The following is a 26,907-nucleotide window of genomic DNA, read 5'->3' on the forward strand; positions in this document are numbered from 1 at the left end:
TCTCATTATTTAGTGACTTCAATCTTCAGCAATTTGACAGAAAACTAGAAATTTTTTGAGATAAAGACCACAAATATGAGACCAAAATCTGGATGTTCTGGAAAAAAATCTTAACAGTTGAGAGGTATTGGAGATACCTATGTTTGTAAAAGCTTAATCGATACAGACAAGAAGCAGACTCTTATGGAGACCTATAAACTAGGGTTACCACCTGTCCCACTTTGCGAGGGACAGTCCCTCTTTGGGCAGTTGTGTCCTGCTAAAAAAGTGTAAAAATGGGAATTGTCCTGAGATTTTAGGACAAAATTAGTTCCTATATTTTATGCGATAGTTGCATAAAACAGTTATTCTGTATCTGAAACACCTAAATGTTATAAGAAACAGAATAAGCAACTAAAATGGTACAAGAATAACCTTTTATTTAGGCAAAAAAGGGAAGGTCTGTCCTTTGTACTGGCCGTGAGTATGTTTTGGCCTGCAAAATCTGATGTTTGTACCAAAAATGTCCCACTATGGGCATTTAAAAATGTGGCAACCCTACTATAAACATGTTACAATGTGAGCACTAGAAGTTAACTAACAGTTTGTTTAAACATAGAAAATGCATAACAATAGTTGTCACTTCACATTATTTCTGCATTTATGTATTGTCTGAGAGACTAGTTATGAGTTAAGCTTATGCTACAATTTTTTCATATTTGATGTACCCCTCTTCAGGCCAAAGTATTTCAGATGTTGCTCACATAGTTACAAAGGAGGATGTCACCATGTAATTTTATTGCACTTTTTAATGGTCATCATTATATGATGTTTTTGTGAGATTCAGTCATCAGGTAGAAAACACTAATCTTGGTTATGCATTCACATTCATCTCCATTGTAATGTTGAGTGAGTGATAGGAGCAATAGAGATTAATACAGGGCAGGACAGATTTGCTTTTTCTGGAATTTCAGATGAGCTATGAATCAAAGAACCAGAGTTCAAGCTGAGAGAGACAGCTGCTTGCTATTTGTCAACCAATTCAAAGGGCAAAACAGGAAGACATGTGCCTTAGTGTTTGTACAACGAGCACTTTGTGGAGAATAAACTGCCTTTGATTGTCTTGTGGTTCTCCTGTTTTGCCCTTTGAATTGATTTATAGTTTTGGAACTGGCAATCTTCCCCCCTTTTTTGGATTGCTTGCTATTTGTCTTGCTCTACTAAACTAAATATTTCTTTATATTATAAAGAGTGCATCATGTGCATGTTGCACCATGAAAATATATGATAAAAGGAGAATTTGTTTACATATGGAGAAAGCAAAACTAGATCTGATATGGATTTTTGTGAAACTACCTTATGAGCTATTAAATGTGATGAAACTTCATACTCTGATTTAGCTTTGTAATTTGTACCTAATACAAGTTAAGAAACAGCTGTGTGCATTCTCTTGCGCTCCTAATGCCTGAGGGCTGTTGACTAAACAGTTATGTCTTAAGCTACCAAATCCCTTGGACAATTCTAGACAAAGTCCTTGGTTAATTACTTTCTTTATGTATTTGGTAACTGATATACTAATGTAGTGGTGCTAAGTCCTTGTAGAAATTCACACCACTGTGAATATGTGCAATAGGTTCTACGTCCAGGATAGGCTATTACTTAAGAATAGACAGCAGCATTTACAAAGCTTGTGAGCAAGATTCTTCTTGCTACCCATTTGTACTAATGCTTATGTCATCTCAGTTGGGCTTTGCATTGCATGAACTGCATCAGAGCAGTATAGAGTCCAGCAAATTTGCAGACCCGTCTTGGACTGTACTGCTGTCAGTCCACATTAGGAAAATATACTGTGCAAATAAATGAAGTGCAGACCTAATTAGTCTTACTACTGCTGTTCACATGGCCTTGCAGACTGACCCCTTTGCATACTACCAGGTTTTATTGAGAAGCATGTTCAAGGACAAATGAATGGAAAGGAAAAAAAAGGGAAGAAAGAAAGAAAGAAAGGAAAGTAAGACCCAGCTCTGAAAATGATGCTGGTTACCTATGAAGCACCAAAACTTTATAAGTAAACATATAGTACAATGGTGCATAAAAATTATCTGAAAAGTCAGGTGTGAGAAATAAATAATGTGACACTAGAGCAGGTATTCCTGTTGTACAAATTAATGTTCCGTCCTAACCTATTAGAACAGCTAAGTGTCATAGCTAAGATATAAAGAAATATAATAAGATCAAAAATTATACAATATAAAGAATTTCTGATATTGCATCTTTCTTATAGTATTTTCCTTTTTGTACATAAACATTGTATTTTATAGTTGAGAAATTGTTGCTGTCTGTGTACTAAATGCATAAAGAATTATGGACAACTTTATACTGATTTTTTTATTATCTCTGTATCTGTTTCTAACATTTGATTGCATTATTTGCCCAAGCCACGTATAATGTAACATTGACCTCATATCACCTGGTGACACACCTCAAAATGTTTCTCTTAGTTTTAATAAGAGCAAAATATGTGGTTTTCCTGTTGACATTGAACAACACACTGAATGGATGTATATACAAATCTGAAACTGCATTTAAGAGAGACTTAATTTTTAACTGGTTGTTTTCTTTGTTATCTTACCAGGTAGACTTAAAAACATCAATCACTGGCCTTGAAATCTGATTTTCCTCTAATGTGTTGAAGGTCAGAGTTAGCAAGTCTAATCTTTATTCTCCGGAGAAAAAAGATCCCTTGTGATATACCTGTTCTATTTTGCAGAAAAGAAATGCAGAATAACCATATGAGAATGCCATATTTATGAAAGAAACATACTTTGCACTTGATGAAACCCAACAAGAAATGTATATAAGAAAAGTGCTTCAAATATTAGACAGAGCTAATTGAAAGCAAACTTTAAATGAAGTCTGCACTTCTGTATGGTGGCATTGTACAAACAACTCTATTAGGGGAAGATAAAGTGCTAATGTAATGCACTTAATAATATGTGCAGATAATTTTACTGCATCTCTCCAACCATGTACATCCCTTAGATTACTCTACAGGCCAAAAATTGAACAACCACATGCAAGAGGATGCAGGGGTTTGAGCACAGTGGATATTTGCAAAATGGGATTATTCAATTTAATTTCACTTACTCTCATTTTAACAGCAGGACAAACAGTATTAACAGAGAGATCTCAAAACGTTGGCAATAAGGATGTTTTCTCTTACCTACAAGATTGTGTGATCTGTAAACTAATCTATTTAGAAGCAGTGCCACAGTGGAGTATGAGAGATGGGGAATGCTGACCCCTTGTAAAAATTCCTGTTTTGTCTTTGCTGAAGTTGACGTCATTGGGTAGCTGATTTTTTTCCCTTCATTTTGAGGTTTAGTGAAATTGCATTTGTGGAATTGCTGTGAATCCAGCCACAGTGTTTCCGGTGTAACTACAAACAAAAGCTCCTACACAGAAACACTGAAGGTACCCATGTTTGTCAGCAATTAGCCCAAAATCATCCTCAGCAGCAGTTCAGACCTTCAAACTGCTTATTTAAAGAAGAGAAAAGCTCTAACAAGATGCTGTTGAATAATACGATTCACAAACCTAAACATTCACAATTAAACTGCTGCTGTCTCTTTCAAAAAATCATTATATTTTATTCTCAAATTAATGGAATCATGCTTAAAAGTCTTTTATGAATAGTTATAAAACAAAAAGGGAGCATTGATTTTTTTCTTGGTCCTAGTGAATACTGTTGATGAAAAATACCATGTGAAGCAAGAAACCAACCAGCCAACAAGCTTTATACATAATGGAAATATCAAAATCTACCAACAGCCAGGATGTTAGAATAATCCTGTAATCAGAAGCAGCATTAACCAATATAAAACAAAATTTCATCTTTTTCCATGAGTGTTTCACCCATGTCAAATAGAGTTGTCCTGATTATTAAGGTCTTCACCTCCCATGCACTAGGCACAATAATCTATCCTTACCTCTGACCAATACCTTTATAAATTTTGCACAACCTCCCTGTGTCTCTGTGGGGTTACTCCCACCTCTCCAAAAAAACATTCTGGTTGTTTCTACCTCAAACTCACCCAAGAATGGAGCTGTGGACAGCAGCCTGCTGGGGGAAGAAATGTACAGACTAACCATTTTGGCCATTAACTATTGTGAGCAGCATTCTCTAGTTAGGAGAACACGTATCACAGGCTGCACTCCATGTCAGGGTTATCCACTAAACAGTGTAAAATTTGGCAATAGGTGATTTGGTTGCATTGTCTAATGTTGCCATAAAAATGGGCATTGATATTTGATGGTGATAAATGGGTTGAGAATCTGACCTACCATAACCTAAGCCATGTACCCATGCTAAAAGTGTGAGGAGTCTATGTGGTCCTACTGGCCAGTGTGTGCCTACCATAACACCCAGCAGACCTAGGTCAATAAGCTATTGGTTGGCTGGTGGCCAGTTGACCAGCTTGGGTTGCCTAGTATAGCTCTGTTTAGTGAAAGCTGGATGTAAAATCAATCAACCTGCCAAACATGAACTAAAGATTGCTACACTCTATATAGGTGCACTTTCACTGATAGGACTTTGCTTGGAAGTGGATGATATGATGGTAAGGAGCAGGTTGGATATTCTCTGTATTCAGGAGACAAAATGGAAAGGCAGTGCAGCAAAGCCACTTGGCTTGGGATTCAAAATCTACTTCTTAGGAGGAGGTCAGACTATAAATGGTGAGGGCAGTGTGGTAAGGGAAAGGCTTCAAAAGACAGTGAAGAATGTCATCAGAATTAATGAAAGATTCATGGCAGACTTCAGTGCAAGGATTGGACACTATTCATAATCTCAGTTTATGCCCCACAGCAGAGTTGAGACAGCAAAGAAAAGAGTGCATCTGGGCAGCTGATGCAAGACCTGCCTTAGCCAGGCTACTTACAAGGATTGTATGACCAAGTATGAACAGAGGGGTTCTTAATGGGAATGGGTGTGCATCAGGGTTCATCTTTGAGCCCACTATTCATACTGGTGAAGGACTACATTAGCATATATATAATAACAAATATGCCCAGAGATTTATGGACTTTATAAATGTCAATATACTTGACAAAATTGTCTACACACACACCAGAGATGTTAATCTGTTAGATATTTTCATCAAAGACATTTCTCCCAATTGCTCCACTCCACTTGTTGCCCCTTTCCCTAGTCAAATCTGATCACCTCACTGTGATCTCTATAAAAATCAATTTTCTGGTCCTTAATAACTCCTCTGCATTCAGGGATTATGCCAAAAACAGTTATTTGGTATTTACTGATTTTATTTATAATCAAAAATATATACCTCCCAGAAAGCCTTATAACTGAGACTGCTGCCTTCTGCTCTGAAATGTACTCCTGCTTGGATTGACGCATTGAGGTATCCATAACTATCACATCAACAGCCTCTATAATAAATAAGGAAAATCTCCTGGTCATCACACAAATATGTCCTTTTCATCATTAGAAAAAGCATTTAAATCTAGGAAGTAAGCTTTTCACACTTAACATTAGGGAATATAAGGCTATGAACTTAGGATTGCAGCTAATTGAAAAGACAACCATAAAACCTTATTCAGCTATATTAGGAAGCTTAGAAGTAAGCTACAATTCTGTACTGAACTTATCTTTAATGGTACTGCCTTCCTGACCCTAAGGGCATTGCTAATACTTTTGTGCACAGATTATTTTCGAAATTCACTCCATCCACCTTCTTTTTCTTCTTTGTTCCATTCAATCCCCCTCACAGTCCCCTCCTGAGATCAGTTTGGACTAATTCCTTTTGGTACTTTCAAAATTAAAAACACTATATATACACAAATATACAGAGATCAGTATATATATTTCTGGTTTTATAATTTGCACTGTGATTCCTCACATCTCTGTTGAAACTGTCTTCCCCACCTCCCCTCCCTGTTCTTGGTTGTAGTTTAAATTTGGTGGCTTTTGCAGTGCCCGCCCCACTGTAGATTTGATCTAGGACACTCCCCTAGTCCCATCTCTTTACCGCATTCTACCTAATAAACCCTTTCTGCACTTGCTTTTAGTCCTTCTTAATTTAATTACATTTTTTCAAACTGTATGTGGACTAATATTGCTACATACTCAAGTGTGCCAGCTTGCACTGCATGCAAATTGTTTTTACTACTGTTTTTGCTACTTTTCTGAAAAAAAAAAATTGTAAGCCTGTTTCCTACCTTTCCTGTAATTAGTGTTCCAGATACAGATTTGCTGTATCCAGGACTGATTGTAAGCTTCTGAGCCCCCCAAGCCTTTCTGTGTTGGAGGGAAGCCTTCTAGCTTATCAGTGAGAGTGGTAAGCATTAGGTAACCTGTCTACCACATAAGGAGTGGTTCTGGCCCAGAATTTGTAGTTATTGGCCATTTGGGCGGTCTTCCATCTCTCTCAACTTTCTGATTTGAAGGCCTGCATTTGCACTTGTTTCTGTCCTGTAACTCCTCGGCCCATCTCATTTACTCACTCAAAAAAAAAAAATGTTATCTGCTTTTACTGTATTTGTGTTTCTTCCTACTTTATTTTGCTTTTGTGTCATCTTAATAGTACTCAGTTGTATTTATTACTGCTTGGTGTAACTCATTCTAAGCCTTTTAGTTTAAGCACTTGGGCTTCAAACCAGTTGTTTTACATTAAGAAGGTTTGTGGTCTGCACTGTAGTGGCAGAACAGGTAGCTTACATCCTTCTAAGTTGGGAACTGCTGATTGAGGGCTCAGTGTCTGTTATTCTAAAAGTGTATTAATTCTGGTTTAAGCACTTGGGCTTCAGGCCAGTTATTTTACATTAAGAGGGTTTGTGGTCTGCACTCTTGTGGGAGGAGATGCTGGACTCTGCCCTTCTGAGCTGGGAATTTCTGGTTAAAGGCTTATAGTGCCTGCATATTTGAACTGCTTCTTACTGAAATTGGTACACCTTGTTTGTTGTAGCATAGACTAGATCCAGGCCTGCTGAATCTAGCTTTGTTTGTATAACTTGAGCACTAATCCAGGCATTATTTAAAGTATTCAATTGTATGTATTACTGCTTGGTAGTAACTTGATTAAAGTGTAGCTATCATTCTAAGTCTTTTTGGATTAAGCACTTGGGCTTCAGACCAGTTGTTTTACATTAGGAAGGTTTGTGGCCTGCACTGTGGTGGCAGGACAGGTAGCTTACATCCTTCTAAGTTGGGAACTGCTGATTGAAGGCTCAGTGTCTGTTATTCTAAAAGTGTATTAGTTCTGGTTTAAGCACTTGGGCTTCAGGCCAGTTATTTTACATTAAGAAGGTTTGTGGTTTGCACTCTTGTGGGAGGAGAGGCTGGACTTTGCCCTTCTGAGCTGGGAATTTCTGGTTAAAGGCTTATAGTGCCTGCATATTTGAACTGCTTCTTACTGAAATTGGTACACCTTGTTTGCTGTAGCATAGACTAGATCCAGGCCTGCTGAATCTAGCTTTATTTGTATGCTTGTTGTTTGTTTGCTTGTTATTTCCCTGAAATGCTAACTCCACCTAAAACGTGGCTTTTCAGCACTTCTGTGGATCCCTAGTGATATCTGCATTGCTTACTGTACATATTTCCTTGTTTCACTTGAAAGAAAGTTACTGTTTGTCGTTTTTGCATTTAAGTTACCTGTAACACATTGCATTTAAGTTACCTGGCACTTGCTCACTAAAGCAATTATATAAGTCAACACTAAAAAATTAAAAGCACTACACCCTAACAAACTCCCCTTGAGTATCTTGTTCCCCATTGGCCCTTTTTTTCAAGTATAAAGGAATTCCCAATACTATTCTAGCATGTCCAAAGGTCAGATGTCAATCTCCTCTCCGGTCCAGCTGGTGAATCTGGGAATCTTGAGGCAATGTTACAACTGCCTCATCTACACAGACAACCCTCTCCTCCTCCCAACAAATTCCAACACATGTGAGAGATGCAACCATATAGCCAAACTGGAGGCTAAGTTCTCTCAACTCAGTACTGGCGTAACCAGTCAGGAGGAGAAGGAAATCACACTCACTACAATTCCAGTCTCACATAGATCTACGACGACAGCAAACCAAACACATAAACACACAAAAACATACTCGGAGGCTCTAAATAAAAATCTGCCTAAGCAGCAGAGACCTCCAAAGCAGACACCCAAGAAACCGTTACCACAAAACAAAACATGTGCAACACATAGCTCACAAAGCCAGTGTGCCGAACAGTCACAGCCCTTAAGGCTAAACAACACACCTGATACATTTGCAATAGGTGACTCTATCGTCAGGCACACTGACGTCCTGCTCACCAGGCTGAACAAGGAGAAGGTCACGGTGAGCTGCCTGTCGGGCGCTAGGATCCGCCACATAACACAAGCACTCAGGTCACCCCAAGGCAAGTACAAATATGACTCGGTCATTGCCCATGCTGGTGTGAATGACCTGAAACGTACCTCCCTGGACTACATGAAAAGAGACATAGAGGAGCTCTCTGAGCATGTAGCCCAGGCTGGTATGACCTTGACCTTGAGTAGCATCTTACCCTCACCAAGAATGATGCCACAATATGAAGACAAGATGATCAATTTCAACAATTGGCTTAAGTATTGGTGTCATTCAAAGGGGATCCAATGTCTGTCAGCCTGGGATGACATGCTCGACAAGCCACGATGCTTCACTAGGGACGACTTGCACCTGTCACCCCTGGGCTTTCGGACATTGGCAAAGGCTCTTGCTTCCCCCATAGTGCCTTTTTTAGCCAAGGCTCAAAAGACAAACCCACCTCCATAGGTATCACAAGGGATAAGAAACTAAGAGTAATGCTACTCAACTCCAGAAGTCTAAACCTCAAGATGCACGCACTCGAAACTCTCCTTAGCATGGAGAACATTGATATCTGTGCAGTAACAGAAACCTGGTTCAAGGCTCCTGAGTGCACCCCAGAACTACCAGGTTATACCTCATACCATGGTTTTTGGCCCCAAAACTTTGACTGAACCACAAAAGGAGGGGGAGTATCAATATTCGTCAAAGATACCCACACCTCCAGGTTGGTGGCACAGCATGAAGCATCAGAGACTATCTATGTGCAACTAGCAGTGGGTAAAACTGCCTTCCAGTTTATAGCCTGCTAAAGACCACCCTCCCAAACCCAGGAACCCCACTCGGCCTTCCTGAGAACACTGGAAAATATGAAGGTCTCTCCAAACACCATTATATTGGGTGACTTCAACTACCCAAACATAGACTGGGAGCATTACTCTAGCTCCAACACCCTAGCCCAAAGGTTCCTAGAATTTATAAACTCAAATGCTATGGAACAACTTATAACCACTCCCACAAGAGGGGAAAACATATTGGACCTGATCATCACCAACATGGGGACTTTATGCTCCAGACCAGAACTGTATCCCTCACTGGTAAGATCAGACCATAAACTAATCTCACTGGATATTCACATCCCGACCCCACCCCCTGCCCAGAAAACCACAGTGAAAAACTTCTCTAAAGCAAATTTCCCACTCCTCAAAACCGAGGTGGAATCCTTCAAAGCCCCCGTGCCTGTGGAAAATATGGCCCAGACCGCAGAATCCTTTATAAATGCATTCTATGAACACCTTCAGGAATGCATGGATCATGCAATCCCAAATAAAACCAAGACCCAATCCTCCAAAGGCAGACGTCCTGTCTGGTGGACCCCAGCCATAAACAAACTATACAATAGAAGGAGGAAGCTACTACATGACAGAGCAAAATCCCAAAAAGGGAAGGCATCTCTGATCAGTATTAGCAAAAAATATGGGCACTCATAAAATTGTCTAAGGCCAGCTTTGAGAGAAAAATTGCACAGGACACTAAGGATAATCACAAGGCTTTCTTTAGTTATGTTAGGAACCTGGGTGGGAATTCCCAGATATGCTCAGAATTAGTCCAAAATGACAAAAAATACATCAAACCCACAGACATTGCCAACATCCTAGCTGACAGGTTCAGCAAACTCTCCCCACCAAAAGGGCAAATATTTATCCCAGCAGAGTGCTGCCCCTGACATCTCAGATGCTCAGGCAAGAGCCGCCCTCTCCAAAGCAGAAAACACAGAATCAATGGGACCAGACAGTGTCCTGGGCTGCATCCTACATGAACTCCAAGAAGAGCTAAACCCAAACATAAAACTACTGTTTAGTCTCAGCCTTACTACAGGATATGTACCGAAAGAGTAGCGTACAGCAACAGTGGTCCCTCTCCATAAAGGTGGTGCCTCAACGGATCCTGGAAACTATCGCCCCATAAGCCTGACTAGCTTGGTCTGCAAAGCTATGGAAAGGATCATCATGGACCTCATAAATAAAGATATTGGGGACCTATAGACACTGGATCCTACCCAGTTTGGCTTTGTTAAGGGCAGATCCTGCCTCTTAAACCTGGTCGATTTCTTTGAAACAGTCACCAAGGCCACTGACAAGGGGAAGGTGGTCCACACAGCCTACCAGGACCTCGCAAAAGCCTTCGATACAATACCCCACTCGGGCATTATAGATAAGCTCACCAGTTTAAATATAAACCCCTATGTCACTAGATGGGTTGCAAACTGGCTCAAGGACAGAACCCACATGGTTAGAATTGCTGGAGCCATGTCAGACTCCAAACCAGTTACAAGTGGCATCCCACAAGGCTCAGTCCTGGGACCTCTCTTGTTCGGCATATATTTCTCGGAGGTACAGGCCAACACGGAAGGATTGTGGCTGACCAAGTTCGTAGATGACTGCAAACTGGCCACCAGAATAGACTCTCCAGCCGACACAAGCATCCTCCAAAAGGGACTCATAGAAACAGACAACTGGTGCCAGAGCCATGGCCTCAAGCTAAACGCCAAAAAGTGTATAGTCATCCCCTTCAGCAAAAACAAAGTGCCCACAAATTACTACATAGGTGGTAATCCATTAAGTACAGAAGAAGTAATTAGGGACCTGGGGACCCAAGTTAATAGCAATCTCTCATTTGACAACCACGTGGCCAAAGTGGTTAGAAAAACATTTTATATAGCCCACCTAATCATGAAGGGTTTCACATCTAGATCAGGGGAGGTCATCTTGCCGCTTTACTCATCCCTCATTGCCCCTTTTGGGATGTACCTTACCAGACACCTGCAGCAACTGGAAAGACCCCAAAAGTACCTCACCAAGAGGATCAAAGGGTTCAAACAGATGCCATATGCTGCCCGGTTAAAGAAACTCCAGCTCTACTCAGTGGCATACCACCTGCTCAGAGGCGATCTGTGCCTGATGTATAAAGCCATGTCCAACCCGGAATTAATGGACATGCTGCACCTCAGAAAATCCAAATCCCATCGAGCTACGTGCTCGAGAGACTTGAACCTCAGCACTGAACTAAATAGGACATGCTGGAGGGACAGATTCATAACCCAGAGGCTCCCTTCACTCTGGAATAAAATCCCAGTCCAGGTTAGGCAGAGTCCCTCATTGACTCTCTTCAAGAGGAATCTTGATGAGTGGATGGGAGATCATAGGTTTACTCCGGGTATCACTTCTGTGTCACTGTTAGACAGAGGCACAGTATACTAACCTCGAAAAAGGGCATAGCAAAATTAATTTAAAATGGGTGGCGAAAGCCAAACACACTCTGGCTAGGCTTATAAATGCCCTAGGGCAGATAGCCTAGTATGAAGCTATGAACCTATGAACTACTTCCATGCATCCTGGCAGTATTCCTGGATATATGCTGAGCATGTCTCTCAACGTTTCAGCTTAAGAAATCTGGACAAAGCCAAACATAATGGGGTACAAAGGACCTAAAATAGGGACAACTTTTAAATATTGCTCTTATAAACTTAGAAAGTTGCTAGAATAAAAGGTTTTGTGTTACCATCCATTTTTTGAAGGATATGTTATTCAAAATTCAAATGTATGCAATTATTTAGTGAATTCAATCCCTATTGACTTGACAGAAAAAATATAAATTTTATGAGGAATAGTCCAAAAATATGTGGTAAAATTACCAACATTCTGTGAAAATCTGGAGAGATGAGAGGTATGCTGCTGAGAAGCATAAAATTACACCTAGGAAAACTCCTCCCTCAACTCTTCAACCTGAGTCTCTCTACTGCTTATATCCTCAAGGTGTGGAGATTGTCAGTTGTGGTGCCTTTGCATAAAGGTTCCTCTAGTCTTATTAGTGTCATTTGCAAGGCTAACATATTATAGCTGAACTCCTTAACAGTGCTGTAGATGACTGTATATCTCTTGCTAGATACCAGTTCAGCTTTGTAAAAGACAGATCATGCATTTTCAACCTGACTGAGTTCTTTGAAAGGGTTACTGAGGCCATGGATAAGAGGCATACAGACCACACTGCGTATCTAGATCTCACTTCCTCTCCACTCCTCCTCCAGCCTCTGCATTTGATCTATGCACAGGGCACAGTTGTGAGTCCATTCCTTATCACCTGCAAAAAGAAAATAATGTGTGAATAATATAGTCCTCAAGGAACAGTGATATACATTGCTTAGATGAGGTTCTCAATTTTTTTTTTTGTGAAGAACAACACCATACACACTTTGGAATGCTACCCACACAGTCCTTTGTATTTTGGAATAGAATTAAACACTGGTTGGAGAACCTGAGATTGAAACATGAAACTCTAAGCTACATCCAAACTCTAACCCTGTCATCTACCTACCTAGCTATTCCATCTTTCCTGAGATTGTATGGTGGGATTGCAGAGAAAAAAACTGCAGTCATGAATGTGAAGGGATGGGGTACTAATAGGGATCACAGCTTAGGATTTACAAATAGGGCAACTGTGCATTTATGAAAAATAACTTAAAGTGTGAATGCATCTTAGCACAGTAGTCGCAACTGAAAACCTCAACTGAAAACATTAATTTGTCAGAGAGTGGAACGCTGTCATGCAACTCAGAGCTGCTGTTAACAGACCACTAAAAATTGCTGTACAGCATGGACACAGTAATATATTTTATGTGGGAGGACATAAAACACGCAGTGATATTTACTGGCAAAGTGTACAATATAACTCAAATTCATACATGATATCAGTGTATCTCCCTGTTCTACAGTCCAAATGTATGTCTGACCATCTCACTCCCTCCAAATATAAGGATGAGTAAGTTGTTGAAGTCAATTTAATAATGAATGACACAGTTATACATGAAATTCAGTTTGAAAATGTTAGCATATACAACAAAACTTTTGTCAGAAATATACCAGTCTGTTCCAAGCTTTACACATAACACTGTAGTAAAAGAGATGCTGTTGGCAGAACATTACAGATTACAGAGATATTCATAGAAATCCAATGAATAATCAAGGTAATCATAAGCATGCTCAAAATAAGAATTAACATAAATAAGCAGGTATGTAGAGCAATAGTTTTGACAATGTGTGAAAGCTAAAATAAGAATATAATGACAGCTTTTTGTATGTGGATTTGAACCCACAGCTACTCAAGGCATGTTGTTTTACAAGCTGAGCCAACAGTGAGTATACTTTTTTCTGAGCAAATTAGTACTATGTGTGTGTGTGTGTGTGTGCGTGTGTGTGCGTGTGTGTGTGTGTGTGTGTGTGTGTGTGTGTGTGTGTGTGTGTGTGTGTGTGCATGTGTGTGTCCATATTCCTACAGATAATATGAAAACATCAGACACATTAACGGTATAGGCCATCATGATTCACACAAATACCGGATATAATCAGGTAATTGTATGTATTACCAACTATATGTTTTAACACTGTTAGAATGGTCCATGCTGGCAAGGATGTGATTAAAAATGCTGAGTTTATGTCTTTGTTTCTCTACAACAGATGTGTTTCATTCTTCTCTTCCAGTACTGTATTCCCATGGGGGCTTGTCATGTGTGTGTTATGCCATATGTCACATGTGTCATGCATGTTGCATATGTAACATTATTGTCAACTTCTTGTTATACAGATTTCATGACCCATGCACAGACAAGACCTCCTGGTAAGTCATTGTTATCTATAACATTGTAGTGAGATAAATGTGTCATATGTCATTAATGATATACAGCATGTGATGTAAGCATGTTCTCCTGACCTGTGTCATCTCGTCTCTTCCATTAGCCTGTCCACTGATTCCGGTGTTGGATCTGTGTCTCAGTGTGGTAGCATGGCCCCTGGCACACAGGGCATTGACTTGGTGATACAATCTAGTTCAGATAGTATAGTTATGTGTATGTGCTGTAGCCTTAGAAGTGGAGGAAAATTTGTCCAGCCATTATGACTATGAGGGGACATCAGATGGTGGACAGGATATGGATCACAGCCTCAGGTTGAGCCTTCTGATGGTGTTAACAGTTCCTCACAACATGTTGATACTACCCATTGTAGTAAATGTAAGCATGTAGCTGGTGTGCATAGGCATGTGGCACAGGATTCTGCCTACTCCTACCAGGCAAATGAAGATTCCCAGTGATGTCATGGATCTGACATCCATGCATTGGACCATGCCATGGATCATGTTGCACATCAGCTGGGTGTGCTGCATGAAGAACAGGAGTGCAGACATGTTAAGTTCATGATATCAATGGCTGCACAGAATGAAAGCATGTTATATGTGGCAAGTCTGTTGAATCTCCGGTTATGTCAGTACTACAGCAGTGCAGTAGTTCAAGCTGGATTCTATGTGTCCTGACTGTGTTAGCAGATTGCCACAGGATAGAAACTGGCCCCCCTCTCAGCAAACTAAGTCTCGTGCATTGGGCAATAATGCCTTAGCTGCAATGTACATGCACTTCCGCTTCTTGCACATCTGATGAGGGCCTGGAAGCCATGATCAGACAGTCAAGTCACACACATGCTTCTTCTCATAGTGTATCTCCACGTCAGGATCACCCCATCAATCTCCTTTGTGGAGCAACCTAGATGAAATGTTTCCATATGGGGTGGGGGCAGATGGGACCATCAGCATGGGTGCCCTGGACTGCATTAGAGTAACACTTACACTCTCGCTGGTAGTGTGAGTCTCACCCTGTGGCAATGATTATTACTGTGCAGACCACTGACAATGTCATCTCTCTGTGGTTGTTGTGAAGTCTGATGCTATAGGAGACTGACATTTTTACTAACCGCAGGTCACTCCATTTAGTACATTACAGTCTATCCCTACTTTCCATTGATATGTGTTGACTGTGATATTGACAACAGTTCTGCATTATGTTCTGAACTGGTTTCCTGTTTGCATCTTTTGAAAGTGGACTGATAAGAATGTGTTTCACATATATGTGTCCATTAATGCCTTCTGTATCATTGTTGCAGTATTCTAAACAGAAGGGATCTCTCACCCAGGGCAGCCCCATTCTTGGCCAGTATACCAAAGCCTAATGATCTTGTATGCACTGCACATCACACCTATGCTCTCCACACATAACGTAGGGCATAAAAAGGAAGTACAGATGCAGCTACGCAGAACATCTTTGTCGCCAGGTTGAACACCATTATTGCTAGTTGGTCTGAACACCTTGCGACCATGTTGAATACCTAGCTGCCAGATAAATGCTCCATTGAGGTTGTTTTTTTCCCTTTTCTTGTTCTTATATTTTATTGTGCTCCCTAGAGTTCATGTCATCTAAGAAGGGAAAATGTCAGTGTGGGAGGCAGATTCCCCATAAGGATTGTCACAAACAGTGTCTTTTTTGTTTGTATACTTCCCATGATCATACCTGTTATAGTATCTGTAAGGTACTTGTTCCTAAGACACTCAGAAGCCATTTGTCTTCCCTGGCCATTTATCTTGAAAACCAATGGCTTAAACAGTTAGCCCAGGATATCATGGCAGAATCCTCTAACCCAGTGATACTTGTGCTAGGTAAGAAGAAGGCCAAGAAGTCTCAGACAGATTCTTTAGCTGTCCAGCCTTGAATGGATGTTGCTCTAGAAGTGGGTAATAGTTATGCATGTCATTTAGTGTCTACATTGGATTCTTCTGCCAGAACCTTGTCAGGAGCCAACATGGACCCATCTTTTCACATGTCTCTGAGGCTTTCCAAGAATCTGTTATGGACGTCCAGGGGGAACCACTGTTGATTATCTCTGAGGGTCCTAGAGGGATTCTGCAGATATAGGTCAGGGAGGAAGTTCCAGGTTCTCCTATCAAATCTTGCCAAGGGTCAGAACCTCCAGAATTTGTTAGGGCTGATGTCCCTTCCAATAAAAGAGACAAAAAAATGAAGCATGTTTCTGTCTGTTCTAAGGATCTTCAAAGGGAATGGCAAGTGTTTACTCAGGGCTTGTTTTCTGCCTTGATGGTCTTGAAGATTCCTCAAGGGTTTTTTGCATTTCTTCCTCATTGGGCCTATATCCCCTTCTAAATGGCTTAGGGAACCTGATTCCTAGGATGAGAATTTAGTGTTTGATGAGAAGTCTTTGTCCTATCCTTTTCAAATGTCTTTGCATTTAGCTTATGGTTCGGATGAGGAGGAGTCTTTTAGACCTGAATCTCCTTTCGAGAAATTGTCCTTTGGGGACACAATTGCTAGGATAATGGAATACTTCAAGTGGGATTCTTCTAAAGTGTCGGATATTCATAGAAGATATGAGTTGCTTTAGGTGGATACTCCTAAACCATCATCAATTCCTCCTGTGTTGGCTGCCTTGCTAGACACTTTCATTGCTGCTTCCAAGTCTCCTGATTCTCAACCTCTTGCTCCTAAGAAACCTGATAGGTTCTATAAAGTTCCTGAGGATTGTCTACTTTTATTTAAATGTCCTTCTGCTGATCCTGCTGTGCTGCCAATTCCTTCTGACAAACCTTCTAAGCTCTTGCCCTCTTCTAAACTTCTGATAAGGATAGTAGGACAATGAAGAGGATTATAAGAAAGTTTTTACTTCTTCTACTTTGGCCTTTAGGGTTGTTAATTACCAGACCCACATGACCACGTATGCTCTGGTCTTGATTACTCAGGCTTGTCAAATTATTTCTGACCTCCTTGATTCTGAAGACAAATATTCTTCTTTATCTATTTTAGTTTCTGCTTCTCAAGTGGCTCACCACTCCATTAAGTGTAGCTATCATGCTGCTGATGCCTCTTCAGGGCTAAGGTTTTTGGGCCTGTCATGAGGCATTATTCTTGGTTTCTTCTCCAGTCTGCCTGAGGACATTAAGGCCAAGTTGTTGGATGCTGCTTTGGATAATAAATATCTTTTGGGGATTGCTGCTGCTGCTGACCTGTTTAAGTATTTTGAAGAGAAAGGCAAAGCCTTGCAGGACCTTTAAAATATTTTTGTCTCTCCTATCTCTATGTTCTAGAGAAATTATCCTTCTAGATCTGTTTTTGTTCACAGGCAAACCCACCAGGCCTCCAAGGGCAGGAAGGGTGGTAGGCAGGCCCCTTCTGCTAAGGCTTCTCAGATTTCCATGACCCAGAACCCTCCTTTAACTGATAAGCCTGCTTTTCTTTGACAATTCAACCTCCCTTCTCTTACTTCAGATTTCTTTGTCCCTTTGGCTTTCCCTTTGTCTTCCAAATTGGCATCTCATCACTTCAGAATCTTGGGTTCTTTCTAACATCCATCAGGGTTACCTCATGGTATGAAAGGTTTGCCCTCCTTTTTCAGGGATTCCTCAACCTCCTCTTGACCATCTTTCTCATTTCCTGGAGGTTCCAGCCTCCCTGGTGAACCAAGCAACAATTCAGCCTGTCCCCCTTTCCCAAGTGGGAAAGGGTTTTATTCCAGGATGTTCCTGGTTCCTCAAAAGGAGGACACATGGATACCTATTCTGGATCACTCCATCCTCAGCACCTTTCTCAAGATCCCTTCATTTTGGATGCTTAATCTTCAAACCCCATTTCCTCTTTTACTACCCCAGACTTTTTTGGTGTCTTTGGATCTGAAAGATGCTTGCCTTCATATCCCTATGCACCTTCTTTGCAGGAAGATTTAACATTTGTTTGTGTCTTCCTTTCATTTTCATTCTCTGCTTTTCCCTTCAGCCTCTCTATTGCCCCAAGTGTATTCAGAAAATGCCTAGCTCCTGTGGCTGCTTTCTGCAAGCTCCAAGGCATTCAGATTATCTAGATGACCTGTTGCTTCAGGCACCTTCTTCCAGTCATCTGTTACAGGATCTGGGCTTCACCATCTCTCTCCTTCAAAGTCTGAGGTTGACTATCAACTTCCATAGGTCTGTCCTAACTCCCTGTTAGAATCATGTGTATCTGGGATGCAGGATTCAGACAGTGTGAATGCTAGCCTCTCTTCTACCTCCAAAAGTTTTGTCATTGACAGCATTCTTTCAGTCTCTTCTTCTTCCGACTGCCATGCCAGCTACAGAGTTTATTTGAGGAATGGGATCCACAGCCTCTTCTGTTCTGGTGCCCCCTCTTGATAGAATGCATATGCAAAAGCTTCAATTGTATCTCAATTTAGTTTGGCTGCAGCATTGTTACCCTCTGGATTTCATTGCACCTCTCCTTCCCCATTTAAAGAAAGAATTTGAGTGGTGGATTCAACAGTTTCCTCTCAATTCAGGACAGCCTCCAGTCTCTTCTCAAAAGCTGTTCATCAATGCCTCAGACATGGGATGGGGGGCTTATTTCAGTCAATTGAAAGTTCAATGTCTCTGGCCCCCCCATGAGAAGTCAAACCATATCAACATCACCAAAAAGTAGAAAAGAATAAGTCATACATAAGAGATGTAATGGATTTTTTAAGGAAAATAAAAAAAAACATTACAGTGGAAGCTGACAGTATTTTATTAAATATTGATATGGAATCCTTGTACACAGCGCTCCCTCACAATTACTATATAAGAGCAACTATGGAGTCTTTTAAAAAATATAATCAAGGTACACAGGCACAACTGCAAAAGTTATGCACGCTCATTAATCTTGTACTGGACTTCAATTTCTTTACTTTCAATGGCAAACACTACAAACAAAAAACTGGTATAGCAATGGAGGCTGCCATGGTTCCCAGCATAGCTAACATATCCCTGGGCAAGTGGGAGGAGGATGTTGGGTTAAACAACACAGACTACATGCAGCATATCACATGCTATTTATGTTTTATTGATGACATCTTTATTATGTGGGAAGGTGACACCTTGCAGCTTGGAGATTTTATCACTTAACTCAATCAAACAACCCTCTTCCTGAGGTTTACCTCTTCCCATAGCTATACTTCAACCACTTTCTTAGATATCCAGATTTCCAAGGACACCAACAATAACAGAATCACCACTGATCTATTCAGAAAACCAACAAGGGTTAACTTTTTACTCCACAGTAAAAGTCTACATCCTACAAAAATAAGTATAATGTAGTGAAGTCCCAGGGCTATATATTGGCTAGAATTACCACAGAGATTGAACCATTTCTGAGAAACCTGAACAACTTAGAGAATTATTTTCTAGTGAGAGGCTATGAAAGTCAGATGTTAAAAAACATCATGGAACCCATAACAGAACTGAAAAGGACTACAGCACCTTCAATCAACCTCCCCAGTAGGAGAATGTTAAGAAATTCCACAGATAATAACAAATGCAAAAATAGCTGCATCCTGACATACACTTTGGATTATCACAGTATCAAAAATATTATTGAAAACTGGGACACTGTCACAGGAAATCTTTTTCTGATTAACATCTTAGGTGAAGCCCCATCCTTTGTTTATATGAAGGCCAGAAACATTAGAAGTTTTGTTGAATTTAAACCGAGACCATATGAGAGAAACACTAAAAGATGTGAAACGAATTGTACATTTTGTATATTTATACAGTAAGGGGATAGTTTTTATTGCCCTTATTTAAAGAAAATCATTAAGAACAGTGTACGGGGTGACTGTAACATTACAAAAGTAATTTACAGGGCATAGTGCAATGAATGCGATGAAATCTATGTGAGCAAGACTGTAAGTAAAACTCAAAAAGACAGTCCTAGATGCAAACCCATTGACCACTCAGGAATGATATATTAGTGCTTTCATCCACTATTTATTCCATGAACTGTTTCTGAAGAAGTTCACAGAATAAATAGTGGATGAAAGCGCTAATATATCGTTCCTGAGTGGTCACTGGGTTTGCATCTAGGAATGGCTTTTTGAGTTTTGTTTTGGTTTTTAGTTGGTTACAGTGTTTATTCAAGACTGTAAATAAACTCAAGCATAGGATTTCATGTCATCTGTCAGACATCCGTTCTGGATGTAAAAATAATGCAGTAGCCAAACACCTTTCTCTTCATAAAAAACACACAGGTTTTAAGTTCCAGATCCTGGATCGCATAGACATGGGGGATCTTGAAGGAGACATCCTGAGTATTCTGGAGATAAATCCAAAAGTGAGGCAAGTACTACCACGCTGTATAGGAAGCAGCTTCACTTTATTAAAACAATAAAAGCAGTATCACAAGCATTTTCGGGTAAATCCCTTCATCAGATGATAAAACGCTAGTAAAAACATAGTATCTAATATAGTACAACACAGCCAATAAAAATCAATAATTTATTTATTGGCTGTGTTGTACTATATTAGATACTATGTTTTTTCAAGTATTTTATCATCTAATGAAGGGATTTGCCTGAAAGCGCTTAGTACTTGCCTCAATTTTGGATTTATTATTTGGATTTTTTTGGCAGTACTTTTAGTGAAGGAGTCCTTTACCTTTTGTTGAATATTCTGGAGAAACATGAACTCATGTGGCAATTAAAGCTGAATTCCTTTAGGAAGCCTGGACTAAACTACTACTGTTCAATTAAAAGTGTACTGGAACTTAAAAAATTGCCACATTGTTTACATGACTAATTTTATTTTATTTTATTCTACCAATTGGTTTTAAATACCATTTTAAATCAGTTGTAATTTAAGTGTATATTTTGTTTCCATCATCATACATTTTTTCTTATTATTTTTTCTTTTTCTGGTTCTCTTTTTTCCACTTTATTCAAAATGATGTGTAATAACAATACTAACTAACTATAGAATAATATTTTTATAGATAGTTTTTAGGGTTCTTGTACACAGACCTGAAGAAGTCTAGAAGGACGAAAGCGATCTTTGTTAACAATAAGCTATGAAAATAGAATATGATTTTTATAACTTTTTACATGGAAAGTGTATATGTATATATTTATATATTTTTTGATTGCCAAATGGACTAAGGTTGATATATTTCCAGCCATGTAGTATATTGTCTTGAATAAAATCACAGACTTAATAATCTGCTTAATAATCTGGTTAAATGAGAGGTACCACATCATTATAAATTTTATTTAAAGTACATAAGGGTTATATTATTATGACAGATACTAAGTAGGGCAGGACCAGCTCAAATGTCATACTGATTGGGGAAGGGATGTGAATTTAACATGTGTACCAATAACACTTTGTTTTACAGCACAACAAACCACTCCCTTGCCTGATAAAAAGTATATATATATTTAGAAAGCTTGTGAGCTAACTATTACTCTATTTTTGTTTTACTTGGATCACTTGTCTGTGTACTTAATAAAGGATTTTCGACTGGAAACAGACTGCCTGCCTTGTTTGGATTACTTTTGAATACTTAGAAATTCTGTACAGTTATATATATATATATATATATATATATATATATATATATATATATATATATATTTTTTTTTTTTGACTTAAGATGAGTTTAAGTTCACTACTTCTACTACTATTGTCTGATCTGATTAATATACAGTGATTAACTAGAGATATATGGACTGAAAATCTTCCACACAGAGAAGTTTCTTACATTGTTTTTTTTTTTTTTACCATATCAACATCAAAGAGATGAGAGCTCTGATTCTGGGCCTTCAGGTTGTTTACCCCATATTCTCTCCAGGCCCCTTGAAGGTGTACACAGACAATAATATAGTGATGGTTATGTCAACAAGCAGAGAGGCACAAAATCTTACCTCCACTGCAGGATTGCTCTTCAGGCTTGGTAGATGGCTGTCAGTTTTCAATTAACTCTTCAGGCAGTATACATCCCTTCAGAACCAAATCTAGTGGCAGACCCCCTGAGCAGGTCTAAAACACAGGCGCACGAATGGATGCTTCACAGAGATAAGTTTATGGACATGTCCATCAATGGGATATTCCTCAGGTAGATCTTTTTGCCTCCCCTCTGAACAGGAAATTCCTTCTCTTCTGTTCCAGTGTGCCATGCCATTTAGCATGGAAGACAGATAATCTTTCTTTCCCTTGGAAGGGAATGTTCCATTATGCTTTCCCTAATCTTCCTCTTACTTCCAAGAGTCCTGCAGAAGCTTCAGCTGGACCTCCCAAAAATCTTGTTAGTAAATCCTTTTTGACCAAGACAGCACTGGTGCCCCCCTCTTATTGCATCTAGCCAGGAACAATCACCACAAGTTATCTCACTGGTTGGACCTCTGCGTACTTATCCATCCTTGCTTGTCCACTCTTCAACTGACACTGAAGGTGATAGGGTTTTAATTCTTTTCAGGCAACTCTTTTCTGAGGATATGCTCAGGGTTTTACAGGAAGCAAGGAAACCCTCAGCCAGAAAATCTTATATGTCCAAATGGTAAAGATTTTCTGTCTGGTGCCATGATCATAAGCAGGAGCCTCTCTTATTTGTGTGACCTTGGTCCTCTTTTATTTGTGTGACTTATAATCTAGTCTAGCCTGGCCTATTCTTCTGTGAAGGCCCATTTATCAGGAATTTCTGCTTATTTGCCCTTGAATCCTCCTTTGGCTTTTTGCTTTGAAGTCAAACAATTTCTTAAAGGCTTCCTGCATATTACACCTCCAAGGAAACCTATTCCTCACCCTTAGGACTATAAAATTTCTGTCTTGGAAAAACGGACACAGGCTCCATTTGAGCCTGCAAATTCTGCTTCTTTGTAACATTGTATCTGGAAGACTGTTTTGTTGCTGGCTCTTACTTCTGCTTGGAGGGTTTCTGAACTCCAGGCCCTTATAGCAATTCCTCCTTTTTTGATTTTTCACAGGGATAGGTTGTCCCTTTATACTAATCCTTCTTTCAATCCTAAGGTAGTAAATGAGTTGTCCTTGAATCAGTCATTGCAACTCCTTTCCTTTTCCCTTCTCCTCAGTCTGCTAGTGAGAGGGTCCTGCATACCTTGGATTTGCCCAGGCAGCTCAGGAAGTACTTGGCTAAAACTCAGGCCATTAACAAGTCTGATCAGATTTTTGTTTCCTTTCATTCCAGGACATTGGATTTGGCTGTTTCTAAGCAAACCATCTCCTCCTGGATATCTAAGGCCATTTCCTTTTGTTATACTTTTCATGGCAAATCTCTGCCTCCTTCTCTTAGAGCTCATTCCACTAGTGCTGTTGCCTGTTCTGGTGCCTTTTTCAAGGGGCTGGACACCAATTCCATCCTTGAAGCTGCTACTTGGTCTTCAGTGCATACCTTTACTAAGTATTGCAAGTTGGATATGGTCTCTACAGCCAGAGCAGGTTTTGCTAGAACCATTATATATGGATTTGTTGAGGGCTCCTTTCAGCCTTCTACCTCCCATTCTGTTTTTCTGCTTTTATGCTCACACTTCTGTTTAGAATTCTGCAGCAGTGAAATAGAAAAATGTAGTATAGTTGTGTAAAATCTTACCATAACAGTAGATGTCCTTCTCTTCACTGTTGCAGTATTCACTTCCTCCCTCCAAAGCCCTTGAAAATGTACACAGACAATACTACCATGATGGGGTATGTCAACAAGCAGGAGGCACAAAATCTTACCTCCTCTGCAGGATGGCTGTTCAGGCTTGGGAGATGGCTCTCATTTATCAGTTAACTCTTTAGCCAGTATACATTCCTTCAGAGCACAATCTTTTGGCAGACCCTCTGTTTGTTGAGCAAACCTCAAACCCTTTTTGTTTGTTCTGTTTTTTGTTTTAGATTCCCTTCTGGCTGAGAGTTTCCCCTTTTTCTTCTGCATTTTTTTCCTTCTGGATGTACATGGACTTGTTTGTCCTATGGAGATTGTCTCTTCTGGGGCAATTCAGTTCTGGGTAGTTGTGTCTATATATTCCATGTACGCCCTACATTATGTGCGGGAGCAAAAGTTGATACAAGATCATTAGGCTTTGAGGACATGGCTAGTATATGCACTGACTAGCAGCAGTTTTATCTAGCTCTGCCACATCGAACAATTTCTGACATGATTTATTATTTTTAAACAATCTCTTTTGTTTTATTTATTCATATTTTGAATACTTGGAACTTTTTCTAGGATTGTTTCAAAAAAATGCATACTTTTATTGAAATTTTCCTGTCAAAAATCTCTAGACAATATATCCTGTTATCTCAGTCTGGAAGATGAGTCATTCCAAAACCAATTCCATGGACACTTCTCTCAAGAAATAAATTTTATCCTCGGCAACTAATATATAAGAAATGTCATTGAAGTTGGATAAGATAGACACAAAAATAGATGTCTTTGAAGAAAAATGCTCAAGACAGATGGATTTAATACACAAAGAACTACATACAGCTACAGTAATCTCAGATCTCTGATATTGAACATTCCCTTAATGATTTTGATGGAAGGCTTCATGAGGGAGAAAATAATACTGATTTTTTATTAAAACAAAATAGAGCACTTCAGAATAAATTATAAGATCTAGAAAATAGATCCAGTAGAAATAACCTGAGGATCTTTGGACTGCCAGAAAACATAAAAGGTAACAATATAGTGAGTTTTCTAACTTCATGGTTACCATCTATTTTAGACCTTCCTGAAGCCCTATCATATAGAATTGAAAGGTCTCATAGATCACTTGTTACATAGTAAAAAAAACACACCTAGATCAGTAATAGTGAGATTTATATCTACACAAGATAAAGAATTAATTTTAAAAACTGCTTGAGCCAAATCACCCATAAAAATAAAAGACAACATTGTACGCTTTGACAATGATTATTCATGTGCAGTTATTACTAAAAGAAAATCTTTTCAACCTCTAATTAAAGAACTAAAGAAAAAACAGATAAAAGTGCACCTCCTATTCCCAGCCAGAATTAAATAGTTTCTTACTGATGGTATTAAAACATTTGTTGACTTGGCTTCTGCAGTAACATTTGTAAAAATAAACAAAATACTGGATAAACTAGAGGATATGGAATGGTCAAATATCTCCCTGAAAAGTATTGCAGAGGACAGTTGGGTCAGCCAAAAAAAGAAGAAACTAAAGGATAAATAAGTGTTTTAACTCAACAATAAGTACCTAACATCTCTTTTTTTTTTACTTCAAAACTCTTCATTTGACCTAAAGAAACTCTTGGAATATGATAAGAAGTCATGTTTTGGACTTTTCTGATCTCAGAAGTAAAAGATGTGAAGTGGAAATACATGGGAACTTTCATGCTTGTATATACGGACTATACAGCATGTTAAAATGGCAGTATATTAAAATGACTACCTAAAGGTAATTTGGCTTGGATCTGATTAACTTTGCATTTTTTGTAGTATGTTGGCTTTTGAGCTAACTGTTTCCTTAATTTGGTGCTTTTTTGTTGGTTCTACACTTAATTTGACTAGTAAATGTATTGCTTTTGTTGGGAATTGACTAGCTGCTCTGTTTGACTTTCTTTCAACTAAAACAATGGTTCCCACTTTTTTCGTATATCAACTTTCAAAACCAGCTTTTAACTCACAAGCCACATTTAAATGTGTGAGGCTCTCTACGGACAGTTCCTGCTAAATTATTAACCTTCTTAACATCAAAGAACAAGTCTTGAGCTTTTTTAACGCTCTTTGTCTCTTTGGGCTTCAGTGATCATTGCATCTCCAACAGGAAGAGGATTCCTGACCTTCAACCTCGTTATGAAGGAACTAAATGTAACTCTTAAATGCTAAGAGCATAATGTACACTGCAGTCATTGATTTTAGTAAAAAAGCATTCTTGAGACCACTAAATACGTTTTTATATGGAGCCAAGAAGTTTTATGAGTGAGTGTGTGTGTTTGTGTATGTGTATGAGTGTGTGTGGGTGTGTGTGTGTGTGTGTGTGTGTGTGTGTGTGTGTGTACGTGCGAGCATGTGCTTGCATGTTTGTGTATGTCTAAGAAATAAACTTGAATATATCCACAAATGAAGGCCAGTGGTTATGAGAAGCGGGAAAACAATGTAATTATCTAACTGCACAGGACTAGATTTATTAACAAAAAGTAAGTTTGACTTTCTTATGTTTCAAAAGTAGTTTTAAAGTAGTCGTTATAAATAAGGCAACTGTATTGGTTTATGTTATCACCAAGTATTCTGCACACTTGAAAAATATAGTTACACTACCAATAAGTTTCAAATCTTTACCTAAGGAATATGGAGTTTTATGAAAAGTCTGTTACAGTATTACAGTACTTTTTATTAATGGAATTAAAGAAGGAGAAGGAAGGAAAAGGATAAGAAAAAATATATATTCAATTAAATGTGTACCTATATCTGCATTTACAGTAGGAAAATGTACTTCACTATGCCATGTTGCATATTTTTCACTGTTGAATGGCTCCTTATGCTAATTTCAGCAAAGGAGCTAATATGCTAATTGTGACACATGAGTTTATGTGGCAGCTATTGACTATGTTGGTTATCAACAATGTAGTTATGCCTTTCTTTTCTTTTTAGCTAAGTTCTATGTTAATTATCAGTTATTGTAAAGAAGTGACTGGTGACATCTCTCAGTTATACTACTATTATTCAAAGGAGTACAGTTACTCAACCAAATAGTGCAGTCATTTGTTCAGTGTAATTCTAAAACTAATGAGAATCTTATAGTACTGGAAGGAGTTCTGACACATGTTTTACCAAATAACTGTCATATGTGATAGTAGTCATCTGTTCCTTAATTCTTATCCCAGTTTAATGCATGCTTAGAGATATACAGACCATAATTAATTTTTAAAGGTGGTACAGGAAACAGGCGTTATGTT

Source organism: Protopterus annectens, chromosome 5.part0 (genome assembly GCF_019279795.1).
Source record: "Protopterus annectens isolate FY-2018-M chromosome 5.part0, PAN1.0, whole genome shotgun sequence".
In the NCBI taxonomy this organism is placed as follows: Eukaryota; Metazoa; Chordata; order Ceratodontiformes; family Protopteridae; genus Protopterus; species Protopterus annectens.